Source organism: Suncus etruscus, chromosome 4 (assembly GCF_024139225.1).
Source record: "Suncus etruscus isolate mSunEtr1 chromosome 4, mSunEtr1.pri.cur, whole genome shotgun sequence".
In the NCBI taxonomy this organism is placed as follows: Eukaryota; Metazoa; Chordata; class Mammalia; order Eulipotyphla; family Soricidae; genus Suncus; species Suncus etruscus.
Window position 1 is genome coordinate 71,926,038 of NC_064851.1, and position 22,399 is coordinate 71,948,436.

Here is a 22,399-nt window from a genome sequence, read left to right on the forward strand (position 1 = left end):
GGTCAGCAGTGTGCAATACAAATATCCTACCACTTTGCTATCGCTCCGACCTGATAACTGCACATTCTCAGAGTCAATAACATTGCATTATTTCTATGTGACATACATAAGTTATTTAATATCTAAGATATTTTAGAAGTTGATTTTTAAAAATATCTCAAAGTACCAAAATTGACAACAGAAGTGTTTATTCTTGTTTCACAAGCACTTGAATTTTAATTTAATTATCATTTTGCAGCCTACAAAAGTTTCAGTGTTCTACATTAAAGTTTGACTCTGAAAAATAAAGTTTCCCAAAATTCAACATTTTATAAAATCCTCTTTAAGCTTCTTCCTCAGCCCTTTCCATCTTTCTTATTTTTTGTATTTTGGTTTTTAGTTCAGTGTTTTCTGAAGTCTTATTTTTACCTATCTTTACTCATTTTTTGTCTATACTTCATTCCTGCTATTTATCTCTCTCTTTTTTTTTTTACTATATTCCAAACACCAGTGGATTCTGACAACTATAGAAAATTGATGTGAGCAACTTTCTCTAACAACCAGACTATATTTATTGAAATCTTTTAGAATATTCTGGTCAAAATATAAATTACATAGTGATAAATATCAACTTGATGATTATCTTATTTTATAACCTCTGTCAAATGATAAATGTTTACTATTGAACATAAAATGTGATTTAAAATAATTCATTATATATACTTTTCTTGTTATTTTAGTGTATTCTTAAATGATATAACTGTTACCTCATATTTTGACATATTGAATTGTACATTCATATCATTCAGATATAAAATTTTTGAAAACATTTCATAGAAGCTATCAATTGAAATAAATGTATACTTATTTAAAATCTTAATAGTGACACTGAATCCATTATGTCTAGTCTATTCTGCTGAAAATTGTTCATTCATTTATAATTAACAGCAACAAATACAAATTTAGGAAGCAACCTTATTACATTGATTTCTCAAAGAAGTTCCATCTTGTCTTTAAAAACTGCACAAGGCTTTGCTAATAGTTAATGGCTCTGGAACTTTTAGATTCAGAAAATTATTTTAAAGAATGGTATAGTTTTGTTACTATAGGAGAAAAGATAAGATGTAAGATATTAAAGATAAAAGAGGTAAGAATTTGGGGCTGGAGCGGTGGCACAAGGCATAAGGCGTCTGCCTTGCCCGTGCTAGTCTAGGACAGACCGCAGTTTGATTCCCTGTTGTCCCATATCGTTGCTCAAGCCAGAGGCGAATTCTGAGTGCATAGCCAGGAATAATTTCTGAACATACCGGGTGTGGCCCCAAAACCAAAAACAAACAAAAATAAAAAGAACTAAGAATTTGGTATAACTAAGATATTATATGCATTGTTACAATATTTTATCCTTTCCACCCAAATAACATGCTTGAGCTGTTAATTAACCTTACATGTATATTGTTCTCAAGAATAATTCATTCTTCTCTATATATTATACATCAAATAGTTTCTGACAGTTAAACCATAACTGTCTAAATATTTCAAAATTACATATTCTGTTTCTCTGTATTATCATATATAAACAATAAAAATTACATTGCTTTCCAATATTTCCTTAGCTTAGTTAATAAAATAGTGAAATATTAAGATTTTTATTGATGATATAAAAAAAATAAAAACCTTCCTTTCAAGTATCTAGAAAGTTGGTCCAAAACTAAAATCTCACCCTAGAAGGCCTATACAAAATGTTATCAAGCAACAATACACTATTTTCATTTTTTATTATAGATATTAGGAAGTTTAATATTAGTGTTTCCATGTCCATCTGAGAATGCATATATATGTATCTTAATAGCTATTGCATATTTAAGTTTTCTTGTATTTTCAAAATGAGTCATGTCTTTTCCAAGTGATGCTACATATACCTTTTACTAAACAACTTGTGACTGAAGGCTTTAGGTTAATATAAATTTGGGGGGGGGGGGTTAGTTTATCTGAATTCTCTGGCTTTACCACATGCACTAAAATAGTATATCTTTTCACTCATGTTTTTTTTTCTCTAACAAAGGTCCTCTTTTATGGTATTTTGCTATAGTAAAAAAATTTAAGTTGTATCAAATGTCTCATATAAATTGCCTAGTTATTCTAATATAATAAAATTTATTATTTAAAATATAGCTAAGAAAATATTTCTAGTTAGTGGAAATGAAATTAAAATTATGCAGTAAGAAAAGAGAGATTAATTTCTATTCTACATAATGATTTTACTTTGGAAATGGTAATTTATTTGGACTGGTTCTTCATCTCCAAAATGGGCATGACTAAGAAGACAATTTTTATAATATGTTTTGAATATAAAATGATTAAATTGCATGGGATGTAAAGCTTAGTGAAAATCTAATAGATCTACAATTACAGTAAAAGCACAATTATTATTATTTATTTTATTTAAACTATTTGCTTAATGTAAATATATAGGTTCCAGTACAATTTTAAGTATAGTCATATAAATTATGTTATTGGACCAAAACTGGATAATTTTTTGATAAAAAAACATGTCTATTTATTAACCGAGTTAATTCTTCTGATTATGAGGGTCAAAAATTTATAAATTGGTAAGCAAAATAAAAAAAAATCTATGGATACTGTTTCAGTTGGTCTTTTTTAGACTTGTATTATGTAATAAAATTTTGAGATAAAATTTGTGATTGTGGCCCAGAGAGATAGCATGGAGGTAAGGTGTTTGCCTTGCATGCAGAAGGTCAGTGATTCGAATCCCGGGATTCCATATGGTCCCCTGAGCCTGCCAGGAGCAATTTCTGAGCATAGAGCCAGGATTAACCCCTGAGTGCTGCCAGGTATAACTTAAAAACCAAAAAAAAAAAAAAAGAAGAAAAAATTGTGATTGTTCTGGAAAATATAACCAAATTAAAGTCTAATAAAACTTTAAAATGTATTTAATATAAGGCACATGACAAATATTACAATGAGTAGGGTGTTTACTTATGCAACTGATTTTGATTTTTATACCTAATGTTTATAGGGTTTCTTAAGCATATTAGAAATGCTGGTTGAGTACAAATCTATGAAGAAGCAGGTATAACATTATGTTATCTCTCCAAAAAATTCCCCCCACAATAAATTAATATAAAAACACTCATTCTTCAATTTTAAATATTCTTAAACTTTATTATAATTAAAATATGAGGAACCATTGTTTTATAATGTAGCCTATAAATTTCATGTACTCATCACAGGCAATCAACAAAGTGTTCATACTACACTATGTTAGCCAATGAAGCTCAATTCTACTCTTCAGAAATTGCTCCCTTTCTCCTGATATACACACTGAATTTCACCTCTTTTGGAATGACTAACTAATCTTGTACCAAAGTTTATTTCTATTTTATTATTCATGGTTTATTTTGGTTTTTATACCACATATGCATGAATTTATATAATTTTAGCCTCATAGATATAATGTACTATTTTAGCCAGGTTTGCAATGAGCTTTTCTTCAATCATGTGTGGATATTAACTTGTAGATATCAAGGTTTTAGTAAGTTAAAATAATTTATAACTACTTAATATAATCTCAATGTGACACATTGTGTTAACTCTAGTTAGATGTTCCTATACCTATTTGTTCTACTTCCTATATCTTTGATTTTTAATAATAATTGTAGATCAACTAGTTTTAAATCTCTACAAGATTTTTGGTAACAATATAACGGTTTTTCTTAATTTTCATTCTTTGTTATCCTCTTTCCCATTGCCAGACTAACTTTCCAAAAACATAAATAATTTTATTATTATTTTTGTTATTGTCATAGTTTCTTCCTCCTCCTCCTCCTTCTTCATCTTCTCCTCCTCCTCCTCCTCCTCTTCTTCTTCTTCCTCTTCTTCTTCTTCTTCTTCTTCTTCTTCTTCTTCTTCTTCTTCTTCTTCTTCTTCTTCTTCTTCTTCTCCCTCTTCTTCCAACTCTTCCTCCTCCTCTTCTTCTTCTTCCTCCTTCTCCTCCTCCTTCTCTTCTTCATCATCATCATCATCATCTTCTTCTTCTCCTCCTCCTCCTATTTCTCCTCCCCCTTCTTCTCTTCCTTCTCCTTAGATACCTACTAACATTTTAAATTCAAGCTATATTTCTTTTTCATATATTTTTGTATCATGAATAAATGCTATACTGTCTTCACCAATTCATCTTCAAGTTTTCTTACCAATGTAACTATTTATAATATTAAATATTTATTTTTATTTGGGAAGGTTGGGCCACACCCAATGGCACTCAGGGTTTACTCCTGGCTCTGCACTCAGAAATCACTCTTGGCAGGCTCGGGGGACCAAATGGGATGCCAGGGATCAAATCTGGGCCTGACCTAAGTTGGTGGCATGAAAGACAAACATCCTCTTACTGTGCTATATTGCTCGGGACCATAATCTTAAATTTTTAAACTCTTTTTTTGTAAATTAATTGTTCCAGGAAATTTTTTTTACGCTACCAATACCCTAATACCCAGTTGGTTAATATACCTGCTGAGCATTTGTAATTCAGTTATCATTCAACTCATTGTATGTTTACATACATAGACATTATGTAAAAGTACATAAAGACTGTATTTGTTAAGTTTCTGTTTCATACCACACAAAACAGTATGAGGAACTCAAGAGAATTTGTCTAAACCATTTATTTCTGGCTCTCTAGTTTCTAGTACAGACTCTAAATCTTTTCTGATCTTTAATGTTTATTTCTATAACTATGTTCCCTAACATTAAAAAGGATTCATAATATATAACATAAACCACTTTTAGCTCTGAGTTTACTCTCCTCAAAATTTGGAGGTATATCTTTTCAACAACCTTTACTTGTTGAATATCAAGGCAACTGTGTTTTTGTCAATACTATTTTTGCTAAACCATGTAGCTTATGCATGCATCTAATTAAGTCCATTTATATGTTAAAAAGAACATACCTGCTTAATTTATTTTAATTGTGTTCCTATATAGATAACTATTGCTTTGGACTACAAAACCTGGTGAGAAAATTTAGAACCAAGTTGATAGTCATTGTTCTTATTTTTTTTCTAAAGCTCCTCAAGACCTGCTTAAATTATCTTTTTTGAGGGGGGGAAGCATACCTGATAATAATGCTCAGAGATTGATTATTCCTGACTTTGCACTCAGGGATCACTGTTGGCAGGGCTCAGGGGATTATACAGGATACTGAAGATCAAGCCTAGGTTTGATGCCTTGAAAGCAAGTGACTTATACATTGTAATATATCCTTTAATCTGATCTTTTAACCTTTAAGCATGTTTAAAATATTTTAAAATCTGGTTAGATCCTATAAATGTTTATATTCACGAGTAAGAATTCTGACTATTCTTTTTAACTTCTAAGTTTTTTTTGCACACTAGCTTACATTTCTTTTTCTTTCTGTTTTTTTTTTCTCCTGGTTTGACCCTATAAAAATTTATATCCAGTGAAAGAAATCTGACTATTCACTTTAAATTCTAAGTTCTTTTTTTGCAGACTGGCTTATATTTCTTTTTCTTTCTGTTGTTTTCCTCCTTTCATTTGTTGTTCTTATTAATACTTTATATACTACATTATAAAGGCAAAAGCAGGCAGGTGATATACTGATTTTTTGTATTTTTTAATGAACAAATATAGTTTTTTCTATAACAAGGGAATTATTTAATTTGTTAAATAAGATGGTAGTTTTGATCTAATTTCTCACACCCCAGGGATTCAGTCATTATCATCAGCTATATCATCTGCTATGTTTTAAACACTGCTAAAAATTACTTTGTTTAAATCAGTAGCCCCAATCTGTCTCATGTTAGAATGTCAGAATTCCCTGGGGAGATTTATAGTAAACTGAGACCAAAATTCTCTCCAGGCTAAGTAATTAAAAATAACTTGAGTAGGGATCTTGAACAGCTTAGAGTATATTTTGTTAATAAACTCTTCTAGTGAGTCTAATATGAGGAAAAATTAATTTAATTTGAATTGTAAATAATTATGTAATTGTTGACATCAATAATTAATGACTTATGACAACTATGTTCATTTTATATATTAGAGTGGGCTTTACTTTCTTTTCTGAAATTCAAACCCCACAAAATATCAAAATTTAAAAGGAAATCTTTTGTTAACCTGCTTTCAAATTATTTACCTTTCTGGTTAGAGGTTTGATAAGGGTTAATAATATAATTGCATCTTTACAGAAGGCCTCCAGTAGATAGATGTACATGAGAATTTATATAGAAGTAGGGCAACTTTTTTTTCTTTTTTTTTCTTCTTCAGAAAAGTAAGGTAAAGTGAACCTTGACTTTTCTTTCTGTATTTAAGTAAAGATTTGAAAGTACAGTATGTTCTAGAGAAGCACATTTTTTTGTTAAAATTCTATATGTGGGTATGTAAGGGAAACTAAAGAAGAGAGATATAAGTGGCATATAATAAAGTCCTAAAACCACTGTGCTTGTGACTTTATTGTCACAATTGGAAAAGGAAATAATATAGGCAGTTCCATGCATTAAAATGGGTTTACTGAAGTTTGAGTTTGATTTCCTAAAGTTTTCCTGTATATATTTATCATCCTTAACATCCACTTAAGTACAGCTTCTCCTTTCCATTCTTTGAACATAATTTGGAGGCAAATTATTATACAATTGTAATTGGTATCTTCCTAGGTGACACTTTAAAAATATGTCAGTATCTACCTTTCTCACTTTTCTTTTCTTAACTGTGCCACACCGAGCAATATTGATAACTAACACTTTGCTTTGAATTTAGGGCTTACAAGTGATGGGTGCTCAAATGACCCTTCAAGCTGCTAGGGACTAAAACTGGGTCAGCTGCATGCAAAGCAAGAATCCTGACTGCTGTACAATTATCAGGTTTATCTTTAATATTTTTATAGATTTGAACTTATAATAATAATAATCTCAAACTGGACTTTCTGCCCTAACCAGTATGATTGAAAATCAGTTATACTTGTCTTGAAAAACAAACTGTTCTCCAGACTTACAAGCTAATAATGTCAGTACATTTCAGATATTTAATATAAATAAAAATAACTGAATGTTTTATACATTTAAGTTTGTGAATAGTAGAGCTTATCATTTAATTATTTTATTGAATTTTGAATAAAGACTTTTATGTTGAGTTGTGAATTTTAATGAATATAATTAATTTTGCTTAGTAATTAATAATGTTACTGTAATGTTCATCTGTTCATATTGTACTTCGTTATTTGTTTTTGTTCTGTTTTTCATTAGACATCTTTTGTAGAAATCTAAAAAAATATTAAAATTGTTGCAGCCATATAATTTACAAATGAGATTATCTTTATTAAAGTTGTTAAGATACTGATTGTCACTGTCTGTTGAATATAGGTTATGAATATTTTTAATGTTGGATATTGGTTATGGATATTTTACTAGATATGTGTACCACTAACATTTAATTCAGTGATATTTAATTAAACAAATCAGAGTTTTTCAAAATTATTTTCTTAGGTTTATTTTCAAAGTTGTCATATTTTTATTTGTATATTATATATTTTGATATAGTCTTTAAAATTAAAACAATTCTTATATTACATTTGATTTTTTGACATAGTAAGTAGTTACTTTTAGATAAGGAGGTTGAATCCCTCCTTCTTCCCTATCCAACACACAATTTATTGTACGTGAGTCCTGATCCTATGTTTATTACAGGGATTTGCATAAGGCTGACAGGAAACCAACACCATTTTACTATGTTCCCTTTACAAGAAATTAAATAGTGCCTTTGAGTAAAGCTCCTTCATCAGACACTAGTTTAGCATGCCAAGTTACAGCTATCAATGGTGAAACAGCAGATGTGAAGGCTAGTTGGCATCAAAGCATACGAATCAAAGACTTTCCTATGGGAAAGACAGTGCTTCATTACACTTTATCTATACTAAGAACATTGGTTCTATCAAGCTGTCTGAAAATTAGAATATGATGGGTTTTATTACTCTAGCTCTGCCAGAGTGAATTCTATAGTTAGAAAGTAAGTGATAAAACCATTTTGGGAATTATGAGAAGTAATTAGTTTCAATGAATTTGAACTTGGTCAGAGCAGCAACTTTTATTTTAGTTTCTCTAAAATGTCTGAGGGACAAAAGTTTAATCCCTATATAATTGGTTACATTTTCAAAATATAACAAGGGAGCTGTGGACCATTTTAATTGAAGAGAAGTTATGTTTGTTTGAAGTGTAAAATTTTAGTAACACCATGCTAAATGCCATGGAAAATGTGTGTAAGTCCACTGTCATTCCAGTATGCACTGTGCTTTCTCTTTCTCATTCGCTTTCTCCTTTTTTTTTTCCTCCTATAATATAGAAGAGACCACTCTTGCTGTTTGTCATGTCAGGATGGCGGCTCAAACAGTACGGTGCCCTCATCAATTTTAGGAAAGAAGCCCCACAGAGAGCGAGAAAACTTGAAAGCCAGTTAATATACTGTTGTTGAGCTGGCATATCGAGTGCCAGAGAATGGATAATAGTTGCCACAGTAAGAGTTTATAGCCATTGGTTAGGCGACAATTTGAAGGAAATACAAGAATGGTATATATTTAGACATTAAATAGTAGGCTGAGTTAAGTATAAAAATACTATTCAAAATTTGTAGAGTTTTATTTTTGAGATAAAAATTATTTAAATTAAAAATCCAGTTCAGTAAAAGCTTCACATTGTATTATAAAAAAAAGATATTGCCAGAAAGTTCTATATTGCATTGATTTTTTTCTTTTTCTTTTCTTTTTTTTTTTTTTACTTTTTTAATATGGAACACTTCACAAATCTGCATGTTATCCTTGGGCAGGGGCCATGCTAATCTTCTCTGTATCATTCCAATTTTAGTATATGCATTGTGGAAGCGAGCATGATTTTTTTATATTTTTTTTATTATGAGAACAAAGATGAAAAGAAAGAGAACAAGGTAAAGTTACAGTGGGTAGACAATTATCCATAAACAGAATTCTCAGAAGAAATTTCCTTGCTGACACCTTAATTTTGAACTTTCAGCCAAAAAACATTATGAGAAATAAAACAAAACACATGCACAATTACTTTGTCCCTCAAGTTCTCAGATTGTAGTACATTATAACATTTCTTAGCAGTACACAAAGCAATCTAAAGCCACAAAATTTATGTAACTCCTTTAACATTGAAGGCATAGTAATTTCTTTTACAGTTCCATGCACGTGCATAATAATTTAAGTTAACCTCAAAAGTTTAAGTGTTTTTTTTAATGATTAGACTCAAAGGAGCACAGCAAAAAAAGGGTGTTAGAGTGGCAATTGTTGTTTGCATAGGCCCAGCAAAATATGGGGGACAGAGAAAGGAAAAGCCTTGGCCTAAATACAAGGAGTCCTTACCCCTAAAGTTTTTTGGCATAAGACCAACTCTAGGCCCCAGGCACACGAGGTTGTCCAACCCAAGTCATTGTCTGTAGTGCCAATACACTTTTATTTTTCAAACAGTCTCTGTTGTTGGTGTCAGTTTTCTGTAGTTAAAGATCCTAAAATTTGTGCATATCCTACATCAAAGTTAGGATGATATGGAACGGCCTTTAGTTTCACCTCACAATTAGGGATGGCAGATGTCTGGCTTCCAGTTCTCTACCAAATCCTTTCCTGTTCTGGAGGCTAGCTCTTGCTGGCATGGGATTTGGGAGACCTCAGGCCCAAGGCCTTCTCCCTAGCTTGGGGGTTGCTGGGAGGCTTGGCAGGCCCCCAGAGGTCCCCCTCTTTGGCATAGATTTTTTTAAACTATTATTATATTGGCTTTGAAGCTAAGACTATCAATCATGCTTATTAGGGTTTAGGGATAGTTTTCTTTGGAAAGTCATTAAAGCTATATTATTATTAATCCTTTAGATATTGCATTAATTGCAAAGTTAATGTTTTGAGACTTGTAATTAATCCAAAATAACCTTGACACTGAATGTTCTAATTTTGTTGTTGTTTTTGTTATTTTAATGTTTGACTTTTTTGAAAGGGGGGATTAAACTTGCTTGTGCTCAGGTCTTACTCCTGGCTGTGAATTGAGGGATTACTCTTAATGGGGCTAGTATTAGTGATGATAATGATAATTAGAGTTTGCTTAAATTTCTATTGAATACTGGCAAGCACATTTGTTCAATGACCTGTATTTATTTTAAATACATGCCTTTATTTATTTAAAGATCATGTATTGCATAGTTTCTCAAAATACGTGTTTTACAAATAAGTGGTAATAACATTATTTTAAAAAGGAAAAAGAGGGAAATAAGAAAACAAAAGAAAAAAAACTGTAGCTTACAATGAAGTCATTAACTCATTGTAAGGTTAATTAAACTCTGTTTTAGTTATCCTGTTAGTTTGGTTTCTAAACATTAATTTACTTTCAATCCATGTTGATGTCTAAATTGATGTGTTTTTACTGGAATGTCATTATTGAAAAATATGATGTTGTCATCCAAATGAGTATGTGATCTTGAGGTCCAGGAATTTTAAGCTCTGTGACTGATAATGCGACTGTTGTGAATTATGATTCATCTGCCAGGCCTTTTAGAAGTAGGAGAAGGTGGAGGAGGGTATCCATAGCAATCCAGAAGAGGTCTGGTGATTTCAGCTCAAATACCAGCATATCTGGAACTATGGTCAGTGGGTGTCTCTTTGGAGATCCTTGGTTGAACAAAGAAGCCCGACCATTGGCATAGTAGCAGCAGTAGATAGTAAGTGTAGCTGGCATGGCTTTCAAAAGGGAAGCCTTGACCTATTTTTCTTACCAGGACTACAGCTGTGCAGCTGGTGTGCCCATAAGTTTTTCAAGACTTGTTTTATATGACTTCTGAGATTAGAGTTTATGGAGCAGACGAGTGACTACTCTCTTGGGAAACAATGAACTGCATTTATAGAAATTCTTCATATATTTCATAAATAAAGAAATTCCCAGAGAAGTGAATGCATCTGCCAATTCATGTAAATGTATATGAGTAAATGCTCTTTTCAGCAATAATGTATACCAACTAATTGTAGTTAAATTATCAATATAGATAATTATATAATTTATTTTCTTATTTTTAGCTTTTATTAAAGTTGTGTTAGAGAATCATGTTAATATTTGGTAATAAATCTTACTTTTCTATTTCCTAAACAGCATTTGAACAATAATTTATTGTTGTTAGCCTACTGGCTCAGTGAGAAGATTTGATTATCTCTAAAAGAAGGAGTCTAGTTTATTAAAATTGTAATTACCACTAATTTGAAGCAACACAATAAATTAGTTTACTTATAACTCCCTTGACTGTTTTTAGAACACTATGTATCTATGTTTCATTTTAATTTATTGCCAAAAATAATTGAATAGAGCAAAGATCAGAAAAAAGTTATAATAGATAAATGATTGCTGAGTCAATATAATTCAGTTTAGTATAATTAAAGGCATGGAAATAGACTCTGTGGTATTACATACTGTACATATTACTCATTAGGGGATTTATTTAGCCTTTACAGGCTTCTGCTCTCTACTAGGGGTATAATCATATAGCTAATAGATTGTTTATACAAAGTACAAGATTGTAATAAACTCCCACAATATACTCAAAGCTGTTTTCACTATAACAAACTTAATGGTCTAAGTAGTAAACTCTGTTACAGATGAGACCATTTTTTCAACTTATTCATAGAAAGTACTTATAGTTTACCATTGGTGAAAATGAGGCTGACACTTATATTCCATTTTTACTCAGAATTTGATCCTGAGGGTAGACTATTCAAAACATATTCTGATTTACTCTCTTGCATTACTAAAAATACCAGTTTATTATAAAAACCATGATATAGATACAAGTAGATTTTAATTTATTCTCTATATTAATTATTAAATAATTATTTTCATTATTAATGTGAAATTTACTCTGATAAATGTTTTATATTTAATTTAGTACTAACACTGACAAATATATGTATTTTGTTATTGTTCTATTCTATGATTTGCTTATTTTTATATATAAGTAATATATATTGATCACATAAACTTCAGAACATTAGGAAAACAATAAAAAAACCCAAATTAATATACTTTAAATAAATATATTTATATTTACATGTATACTTAAATAAATATATATTTATAACTTATGTTTATATATTTATATGCATAAATATATAAATCAATATGTTTATGATATAAGGGTTTTTAGGTTCTAATATTTTGTCTTAAAGTTAATGAAAAAAATAATGAGAAATAATAAAATGAGAAAAAGAAAAAAATGAAAAAAGAAGAAAATAATAATAGAATTATCTGAGAGTAGGTTTTCCCCCATTTCAGCCAAATCATATAATGTGCATTGAAAATTGATCATATAAATATCTCTTTGTGTGTTAGCTGCGTTTTATATAGTTTTTCCACTCTTTTGAGTTAGAAATAACATCTCTTAAGGCTTGGGCTACTATGACTTTATGGCTATACTAAGAAATGAACATGGTATAAAAATGATCATTTTTTCTTTGGATTACCTGGCATTTTTAACAATTAGGCAAATGTTTTGTAAATTATAGTTTTGGTATAGAAGACAATGCTGATGACAAGTTGATAAGGTCATGTAGAATGCAAGGAAAACATTTTACCAATTTATTTGTGCAGAAGATATAGAACATTAGAAAACTAGCAAAACAATTTATTCTCCAGTAGTTTGATTATCTGCCATTAGAAAACAAAATAAATCTGCCAAAGTTTAAAATATTTCTGTATTTAAAGCTGTCTCAGAACTCTGTGTATTGCCTTTGTTTTAATGCAATATAGCTTGTGAGTGGATAACATTCTGTCCATTTTTATTTTCAGAGCAGCTCTATCTTGTGGGGTCAAACATCACAAGAAACTTCTTTCAATTGTTATACCCCATTGTAGTGATGTGTATGATGCAAATCTCTATGATTACAAGAAAATTTTGTTTTTGTTTTTGTTTTGAGGCCACATCTGGTGACACTAGGTGGTTACTCTTGGCTATGCGCTCAGAAATTGTTCCTGGCTTTGGGGACAACATGGGACAGTGGGGGATCTGACTGTGGTCCTTCCTAAGTCAGTCACATACAAAGCAAATGCCCTACCACTGCGCCACTGCCCCGGCCCCTAAGAAAATATTTTTTTGAAATTAAAAGTGACAGTTAAGGGCCTAGAGCGATAACGCAGTGGTAGGGCATTTGCCTTGCACGCAGCAGACCCATATGGTCTCCCAAGTCAAGAGTAATTTCTGAGAGCAGAGCCCAATACCTACAACAACCAAAACAACAAACAAACAGAAAGTAACATGTTCTTTCCTTTTCTTTTATGTCAGAAATATGCTATTATAACTACCCTTTCACTCACCTTTATTGCCATTTTTATTTTTCCCAAATAAAAGATAATATATTGTCTTTGCATTATTTTGAAATTAATGATACTTGATCAAAATAAGTTATTACTGTTACTCAATATTAGAGAAATTAGAGGCATTTTCCTTTATTACATTTCTTGAATTTGGGAATAATTTATAGCAATGTCTAAATCAGTCTTTTGCTATAAATTCTTCAAAAATATTATATCTCAAGTCAAAAATATAACTGAAAATTTATTTTATTGTTATTTATATCCAAAACATAAAATCTGGCTAGTTTAATTGATAAACAATTTAATCATATTTGATTTTAATTGATATAGTTAATTTTAATAATAGAATATCAATTGAATATATTAATTTATTTTATAAAATATATAATTCTAACATTCATATATTTACCAATAAATGCAATGCTATATTATAAAATGTGATTAATGCTGTGGCTAGTATGATATGTAAACACATTTGTTACATAGTTTATGACAATGAATGAGTTACTTCAAATAATATCTTTAGAATATTAATGTAATATTCTAAAGCATTCTTTTATATTCATTACATATTTCATTGGTGACAATAACTATTAGCCATAAATGTGATTAAATGTTTAAACTATTTAATCAAGCAATAATACAAAATTGTTTCCTTTAAATAGTACTTATGAACATTTAAATTTGAAATTAAGTTATATCATAGACTCTGAGTCTAGTAAGAAAGTAATGCTTTTATTATTACATAAAAAAATGAATGAATGGGCCAAGGCATTTTTATAGCAGGTAGAGCATTTGCTTTGCAGTCAACCATCCTTCATTCTCCAAAACCACATATGGTGCCTGACGCCACAGCAGGGATAATTCCTGAAAGCAAAACCATGAGTAAATCCTGAACACTCATTGTGTGTGTCCAGCCTCCCATTTCCCAACCCTCAAAAAAAACCAGAACCAAAACCAAAACAAAACAAAAAAACAAAAGAAAACTAAGTAATTTGTATAAGTACAGAATTCAAAGTGCTAAATCTTGAATCGTTGAACCAATAAGTCATATTTTATGTGCAAATTTGATAAAGGGCATATTATTTGAATGATAAATATGTATAAACATCTTCCATTAAACCATTAGTTTTTCTCTAGTAGATAAGAGATTTATCAGAATAGCAATTCAACCAATCCAAATTAATTTAAATTGCAAATACTAATTTGGATACATTTTATTTATTCAAAGGACTTTCCAATTTAGGAAATAACTTTCCATTTTAGGAAATTTTGACTAAAAGTGGGTAGCTTCTAGGATAGATTTTTGTGGGTTTTATTTTTCATATAACTAGCAAGTAATATTTTTATTTAAATTATCACTTAATGTTATTTATTCATTTAATTTATTTTTAATTTTTTATTGAAACTATTTGAATTTTACAATTGTATTTCAGGCATATAGTGACAGTGAATTAGGGTCATTCCCACCACCAGTTTTGACCTCTCTCCACCAGAGTTCCTAGCATGCAACCTATACCTTCAACCATAGGCCCCTGAACTACTAGTTTAACAGGTCCATTTTGTGTTTTTCTTGTTATAGTTTGGGTCTCTTGATTCTATTGTCACTGACGTTAGCTTGGGTATTTAGATTTGACCAATTTTTTCCACTCAGTAGTCAACACACTTGACCTTTGGATACTGTGAATATTTTCCCCTCAATTTGTAGGAAGACATAGAAATATGAGGCTAAACAAAATGATTCAAGTTCAAAGGGTCTATGACCTAAGAGATACAGGGTGTCTCCACCCATAAAGCATACTGTCATAAGATCTTCTACAGGATCTGGGCATGGAGTTGTCCAGCTCCAACATCTTTCTTTATGGTCCCAGAAAAAGTCAGTCTTCTGTAATTAGAGATACAAATCATAGGACAAAACATAGGATAGAGTCTTTATGGTCCAAGGAAAAGTTTTGCTCAGTCACGGTTGTAGTAATCGGTCTTCTGTAATTAAAGATATTGATTTTTCACAGTTCTTAGGACAAAGGGTCTTCTGATAGGACAACCTGCCCTTAGATCAAGTTACTTTTGTTTCCTCCTCATCAGGGTGTCATATGAACCTACCCTGGAGCTGACTAGTGCTAGGGCTGCATTTGAATATCCCCCAGGGGGAGTTCGATTCTTGGGGCTGGTGCAGAAAACAATGATGGGATGGGAGGTTCAAGGTTGAACAGTTAATGTCTGAACAATCAAGGCCTAAGTAAAGTCCTCAGGACAAATGTTCAGGGTGAAAGACGCCCCTGAAGTATAAAAATTATGAGTTCCTATCCCTATTACATAAGAACTTATTCCCCATTTTTGCATGCCTATGCAAAAAATGAATAATGCCACATGATACTCGTGGTGAAGATGGGCATAAAAATAACAAACTAAATAATCTATATAACCTGATTCTAACCTGAGTTCATACCCCAACCAAAACTTTTCTACAAGATTTTTCTTCTAGGCATATCCAAAAAAAGAAATGGAGGAATAGATACTAAGAATTATAATTATTAAGGAAATGAGTCTACAGAAACATACAAAGGAAATATATAGAAATTCCCTGAAATACTTTTGATATAGTCATGGGAAATGGGGATAAAATCCAGAACACAGTTTCTTCCTGCCCCAGGATTTTGTGGGCAGGAAATGATTAGCAGATGTTTGGGATTAGGTAGTGTCCTCTAGCTGAGGGTCCCTTGGGAGCCATAGCAAGCAACAGTCCACAGTGGGAGGAGGGGGGGCAAATAGGACAGCATTGATTGGTTCTAAGGAAGCAGTGATTGAAGCTTCTTCCGGGTGAGTGGCGGGATGGGAGAGTTTCCTTTCAGTTTGTTAGACAGCTGGCAGTTTTCTGGGTTAAGGGTACTGTCCCTGTTCCTCAAGAGTGAAGAACTGAGGATAAAGAGGGTTAAATAGTGGGATATAACAGATCATATAGTTGATGGGGTAAGTAGATAGAAGAGGATTTGTAAGGTGGTTGATGTGGGGGGAGGTAGAGAGGGGATGGATATTATATAATAGGAACTATAAACAATATAGGCAGGGATTAAGTACAATACAGATTAGACAAACATAGAGGAGTCCACCATGTACACACACACACACACACACACACACACACACACACAGAATGGAGATCTATTCGTAGGTTACAATTGAAGGACTGACCCGCATGGAATGGGTTAGAGCTCTTAAAAAAGAAATGAGACAGGCACATGTGTGGGGGAGCTTTTTCAGTATCTAGGCAATTCATCAATTGCAGAGATAAACTTTGTTAGATTAAAAGCTTCTGGTGTTAGATTGTTCATGGAGCATTCTTAGAACAGTAATAATTTTCACATCCAGTGTACTAAGCAATAAGATAGTAAGCTCTGTAAGAGGAATCTACCTCATGCATATTGTCTACCATGTCTTGAACATCTAGATTCCTTTTCTGAAGCAAACTGACAGTGTGGGCATTCTGATCTAATAGTAAATTAGCTTGGTTTAAAAAAAAAAAACAAATCGTAAAAGCATAGTCAATAAATGAGGCCTCTAACAAAAGTCTGTGGTGCACAGTTGCCTATTTCAATGGTCTCTGTGGAAGTAAGCATTAGATCATAATAACAGGTGTAAGTAAATGGAAGATGGATAAATTAGAGTATTTTGTCAAGGCAATACCGTGTTGAGGACTGTATTTGGGAGTCTGATATGATAAAACACTAAAATGCAAAACCCAGGCACCCATGCTATATCTTCAAGAATCCCTGAGCTGGACCAGGAAGTTGCCTACCAAATGATTTTTATTTAATAATTTTAATCATAAATAGAAAATGTTATTTTATTCATATTGATTGGTCATAATGAATCCACCTTAGAATTTTAAAGCATGAAACAGAATTTTTTCTTAGTGTTTAGTTCACTGTTTGAAACTGATGTAAATCGTGCATAGTTTTCTAAGCACAGACTTCATGACAATTTACACAGTTAATATTTTTCAGCAAACATTCAAATGCTATCTTAAAGAATTGTAAATGAAATAAAAGACAGAATTACTTTTTAGTTATTATTATATGACTTTGGGGTCAATGATTTCTGACTGTGTAGTGAAAGTTAATCAATTCTAACAATAACTCCAAACTTTATAAAATTCTAGAAATGACTGCAGATAATCGATTATTTATGTATTATTTCTTGCAAACATCACACAACACATTATAAAATTTAATTTGATACTTCAAGTGAAGAAAATACTTATTTTTCTATAGATAGGCAGCTAAAATAATTAATATTTAAATAATAATTTCTTAGTTCAGAGACAGAAGTAAATTTTGAGCATCACCTGCTGTGGCCAAATCCTAAACAAAGAGAAAAATTAAAAGCATAAGGCACTTTCCCTCTACAAGGACAAACAGGGATTTATCACATTTACTACCTATTGTTTTCTCAATACCCATCGAAGTGATAACTGAGCACAGAGTTAGGAGTAAGCCCTGAGCTCAGCCAGGCATGGCCCAAAAGTAAACTCATAAACAAAAACTGAAAATATGCTAATTACACACACAAAAAGGAATATGTATATTGTCAAAATGGATGGCAAATTTAAAGTTACTGTAAATTTCTTTTAGTGAGTTTAATTCAATTTAGGAACCTCAAATCAAATCACTTTTGCAACTGTGTCACTTTTAGAATTTTATTTATGAAATGTAAATACATGGGAAATAGTTCTTTTAAAATATTATAGTTGAACCACATGTACACAAGCTTTTAAATTAAACTTATATAAAATAACCACCCAGTAGTAATTATATTATAGATGTCTCATAATTATATTCTCTTGTCTGTGATTTGAATATAAATTATGTTAGATTTTAGACTTAACTAGAAAATTTTTGATAGTAACATGTTAATATTGATCGACTAAAATAATGCATTAATAATGGGCATAAAATTGTATTTTGAAGTATGCAAAAATTGTGATAAATAAAAATATTTTAAACATATAATAAAAAGAATACATATATGCATTATATTATTTAGTATGTATTATATGTTATATTGTAATATATTATATAAATATTACATATAAATATATAATACAATATTATTTGGAAAACAAACTAAGATAAATGATAAATGACATATGAAGATACACTGTATTATTTTAAGATATATGATATAGGTGTTATGAAAAATTTAGAAATAAAGATGATAGGAAGCAAGAGGCATCCAAAGATATATATTAAGTTTATTTTATGACAGTTTTTTTTTATTGTAACACTTGTTCTCTCCAACTATTGCAATATTCTGCTGATTTCCACGTTGACAGGCACAATATAGAGTTTGTTAGTTATAGTTTGAATCTGATATTTTTAGGTTTTTTTTAATCTGTGGTTATATGACTATATCACTACCCCTTTATGCCAGTATACCTGAGACCCCAACCTCTGTTGCCCCCATTACAATCTTCAGGTTTTTAAAATCAATTGTGGAATATTCTTTATTCTTTTTTTTTTTTAATCTCAGAGGTTCTGAACTTTTTTTTTTTAATTTATTTAAACACCTTAATTACATACATGATTGTGTTTGGGTTTCAGTCATGTAAAGAACACCACCCATCACCAGAGCAACATTCCCATCACCAATGTCCCAAGTCTCCCTCCTCCCCACCCGACCCCCGCCTGTACTCTAGACAGGCTCTCTATTTTCCTCATACATTCTCATTATTAGGACAGTTCACAATGTAGTTATTTCCCTAACTAAACTCATCAATATTTGTGTTGAGCTTCCTGAGATGAGCTGGAACTTCCAGCTCTTTTCCCTTTGTGTCTGAAAATTATTATTACAAGGGTGTCTTTAAATTTTCTTAAAACCCATAGATGAGTGAGACCATTCTGCATTTTTCTCTCTCTCTCTGACTTATTTCACTCAGCATAATAGATTCCGTGTACATCCATGTATAGGAAAATTTCATGACTTCATCTCTCCTGACAGCTGCATAATATTCCATTGTGTATATGGACCACAGTTTCTTTAGCCATTCGTCTGTTGAAGGGCATCTTGGTTGTTTCCAGAGTCTTGCTATGGTAAATAGTGCTGCAATGAATATAGGTGTAAAAAAGGGGGTTTTTGTATTGTATTTTTGTGTTCCTAGGGTATATTCCTAGGAGTGGTATAGCTGGATCGTATGGGAGCTCGATTTCCAGTTTTTGGAGGAATCTCCATATCGCTTTCCATAAAGGTTGAACTAGACGGCATTCCCACCAGCAGTGGATAAGAGTTCCTTTCTCTCCACATCCCCGCCAACACTGTTTATTCTCATTCTTTGTGATGTGTGCCATTCTCTGGGGTGTGAGGTGGTATCTCATCGTTGTTTTGATTTGCATCTCCCTGATGATTAGTGATGTGGAACATTTTTTCATGTGTCTTTTGGCCATGTGTATTTCTTCTTTGTCAAAGTGTCTGTTCATTTCTTCTCCCCATTTTTTGATGGGGTTAGATGTTTTTTTCTTGTAGTTTTGTCAGTGCCTTGTATATTTTGGAGATTAGCCCCTTATCTGATGGGTATTGGGTGAATAGTTTCTCCCACTCAGTGGGGGGCTCTTGTATCCTGGGCACTATTTCCTTTGAGGTGCAGAAGCTTCTCAGCTTAATATATTCCCATCTGTTAATCTCTGCTTTCACTTGCTTGGAGAGGAGAGTTTCCTCCTTGAAGATGCCTGTAATGTCCTGGAGTGTTTTGCCTATGTGCTGTTCTATATATCTTATGGTTTCGGGTCTGATATCGAGGTCTTTAATCCATTTGGATTTTACCTTCCTACATGATGTTAGCTGGGGGTCTAAGTTCAATTATTTGCAAGTGGCTATCCAATTGTGCCAACACCACTTGTTGAAGAGGCTTTCCCTGCTCCATTTAGGATTTCCTGCTCCTTTATCAAAAATTACGTGATTGTATGTCTGGGGAACATTTTCTGAGTATTCAAGCCTATTCCACTGATCTGAGGGTCTGTCCTTATTCCAATACCATGCTGTTTTGATAACTATTGCTTTGTAGTAAAGTTTAAAGTTGGGGAAAGTAATTCCTCCCATATTCTTTTTCCCAATGACTGCTTTAGCTATTCTAGGGTGTTTATTGTTCCAAATGAATTTCAAAAGTGTCTGATCAACTTCTTTGAAGAATGTCATGGGTATCTTTAGAGGGATGGCATTAAATCTGTATAATGCCTTGGGGAGTATTGCCATTTTGATGATGTTAATCCTGCCGATCCATGAGCAGGGTATGTGTTTCCATTTCCGTGTGTCCTCTCTTATTTCTTGGAGCAGAGTTTTATAGGTTTCCTTGTATAGGTCCTTCACATATTTAGTCAAGTTGATTCCAAGATATTTGAGTTTGTGTGGCACTATTGTGAATGGGGTTGTTTTCTTAATGTCCATTTCATCCTTATTACTATTGGTGTATAGAAAGGCCATTGATTTTTGTGTGTTAATTTTGTAGCCTGCCACCTTGCTATATGAGTCTATTGTTTCTAGAAGCTTTTTGATAGAGTCTTTAGGGTTTTCTAAGTAGAGTATCTTGTCATCTGCAAACAGTGAGAGCTTGACTTCTTCCTTTCCTATCTGGATTCCCTTGATATCCTTTTCTTGCCTAATCGCTATAGCAAGTACTTCCAGTGCTATGTTGAATAGGAGTGGTGAGAGAGGACAGCCTTGTCTTGTGCCAGAATTTAGAGGGAAGGCTTTTAGTTTTTCTCCATTGAGGATAATGTTTGCCACTGGCTTGTGGTAGATGGCCTTCACTATATTGAGAAAGGTTCCCTCCATTCCCATCTTGCTGAGAGTTTTGATCAAGAATGGGTGTTGGAACTTATCAAATGCTTTCTCTGCATCTATTGATATGATCATGTGGTTTTTATTTTTCTTGTTATTGATATTGTGTATTATGTTGATAGATTTACGGATGTTAAACCAGCCTTGCATTCCTGGGATGAAACCTACTTGATCGTAGTGGATGATCTTCTTAACGAGGCATTGAATCCTATTTGCCAGGATTTTGTTGAGGATCTTTGCATCTGCATTCATCAGCGGTATTGGTCTGTAATTTTCTTTTTTTGTAGCATCTCTGTCTGGTTTAGGTATCAAGGTGATGTTGGCTTCATAAAAGCTATTTGGAAGTGTTTCTGCTTGTTCAATTTCATGAAAGAGTCTTGCCAAGATTGGCAGTAGTTCCTCTTGGAAAGTTTGATAGAATTCATTAGTGAATTCATCTGGACCTGGGCTTTTGTTTTTTGGCACACATTTGATTACTGTTTTAATTTCATCAATGGTGATGGGGGTGTTTAGATATGCTATATCCTCTTCCTTCAACCGTGGAAGATTATAAGAGTCCAAGAATTTTTCCATTTCTTCCAGGTTCTCATTTTTAGTGGCGTAGAGTTTTTCAAAGTAGTTTCTGATTACCCTTTGAATCTCTGTCATATCAGTAGTGATCTCTCCTTTTTCATTCCTGATACGAGTTATCAAGTTTCTCTCTCTCTCTTTCTTTGTTAGGTTTGCCAGTGGTCTATCAATCTTGTTTATTTTTTCAAAGAACTAACTTCTGCTTTCGTTGATCTTTCGGATTGTTTTTTGAGTTTCCACTTCGTTGATTTCTGCTCTCAGCTTTGTTATTTCCTTCTGTCTTCCTATTCTTGGATCCTTTTGTTGAGCATTTTCTAGTTATATTAGCTGTGTCATTAAGCTACTCAGGTAAGCTCTTTCTTTCTTCCTGATGTGTGCTTGCAAAGCTATAAATTTTCCTCTCAGTACTGCTTTTGCTGTTTCCCATAAGTTCTGATAGTTTGTGTCTTTATTGTCATTTGTTTCCAGGAACCTTTTGATTTCCTCCTTGATTTCATCTCAGACCCACTGGTTATTGAGTATGAGGCTGTTTAACTTCCAGGTGTTAAAGTGTTTCTTCTGAGTCCCTTTGGAGTTCACAAATAATTTCAGAGCCTTGTGGTCAGCGAAGGTAGTCTGCAAAATTTCTATCCTCTTGATCT

The 22,399-nt window shown here is 32.2% G+C and overlaps 1 protein-coding gene and 1 non-coding gene across 3 annotated transcripts in view; one reads left to right on the plus strand and one right to left on the minus strand.

Annotated features, from left to right (window-relative positions):
* Positions 1-22,399, plus strand: part of GRIK2 (glutamate ionotropic receptor kainate type subunit 2) — a 691,383-nt gene that overhangs the window by 557,256 nt on the left and 111,728 nt on the right. The window lies entirely within an intron of this gene.
* LOC126007431 (U6 spliceosomal RNA) lies at positions 8,782-8,886 on the minus strand. Its single transcript, XR_007495004.1, has one exon. It is a non-coding gene; the product is annotated as a U6 spliceosomal RNA (small nuclear RNA).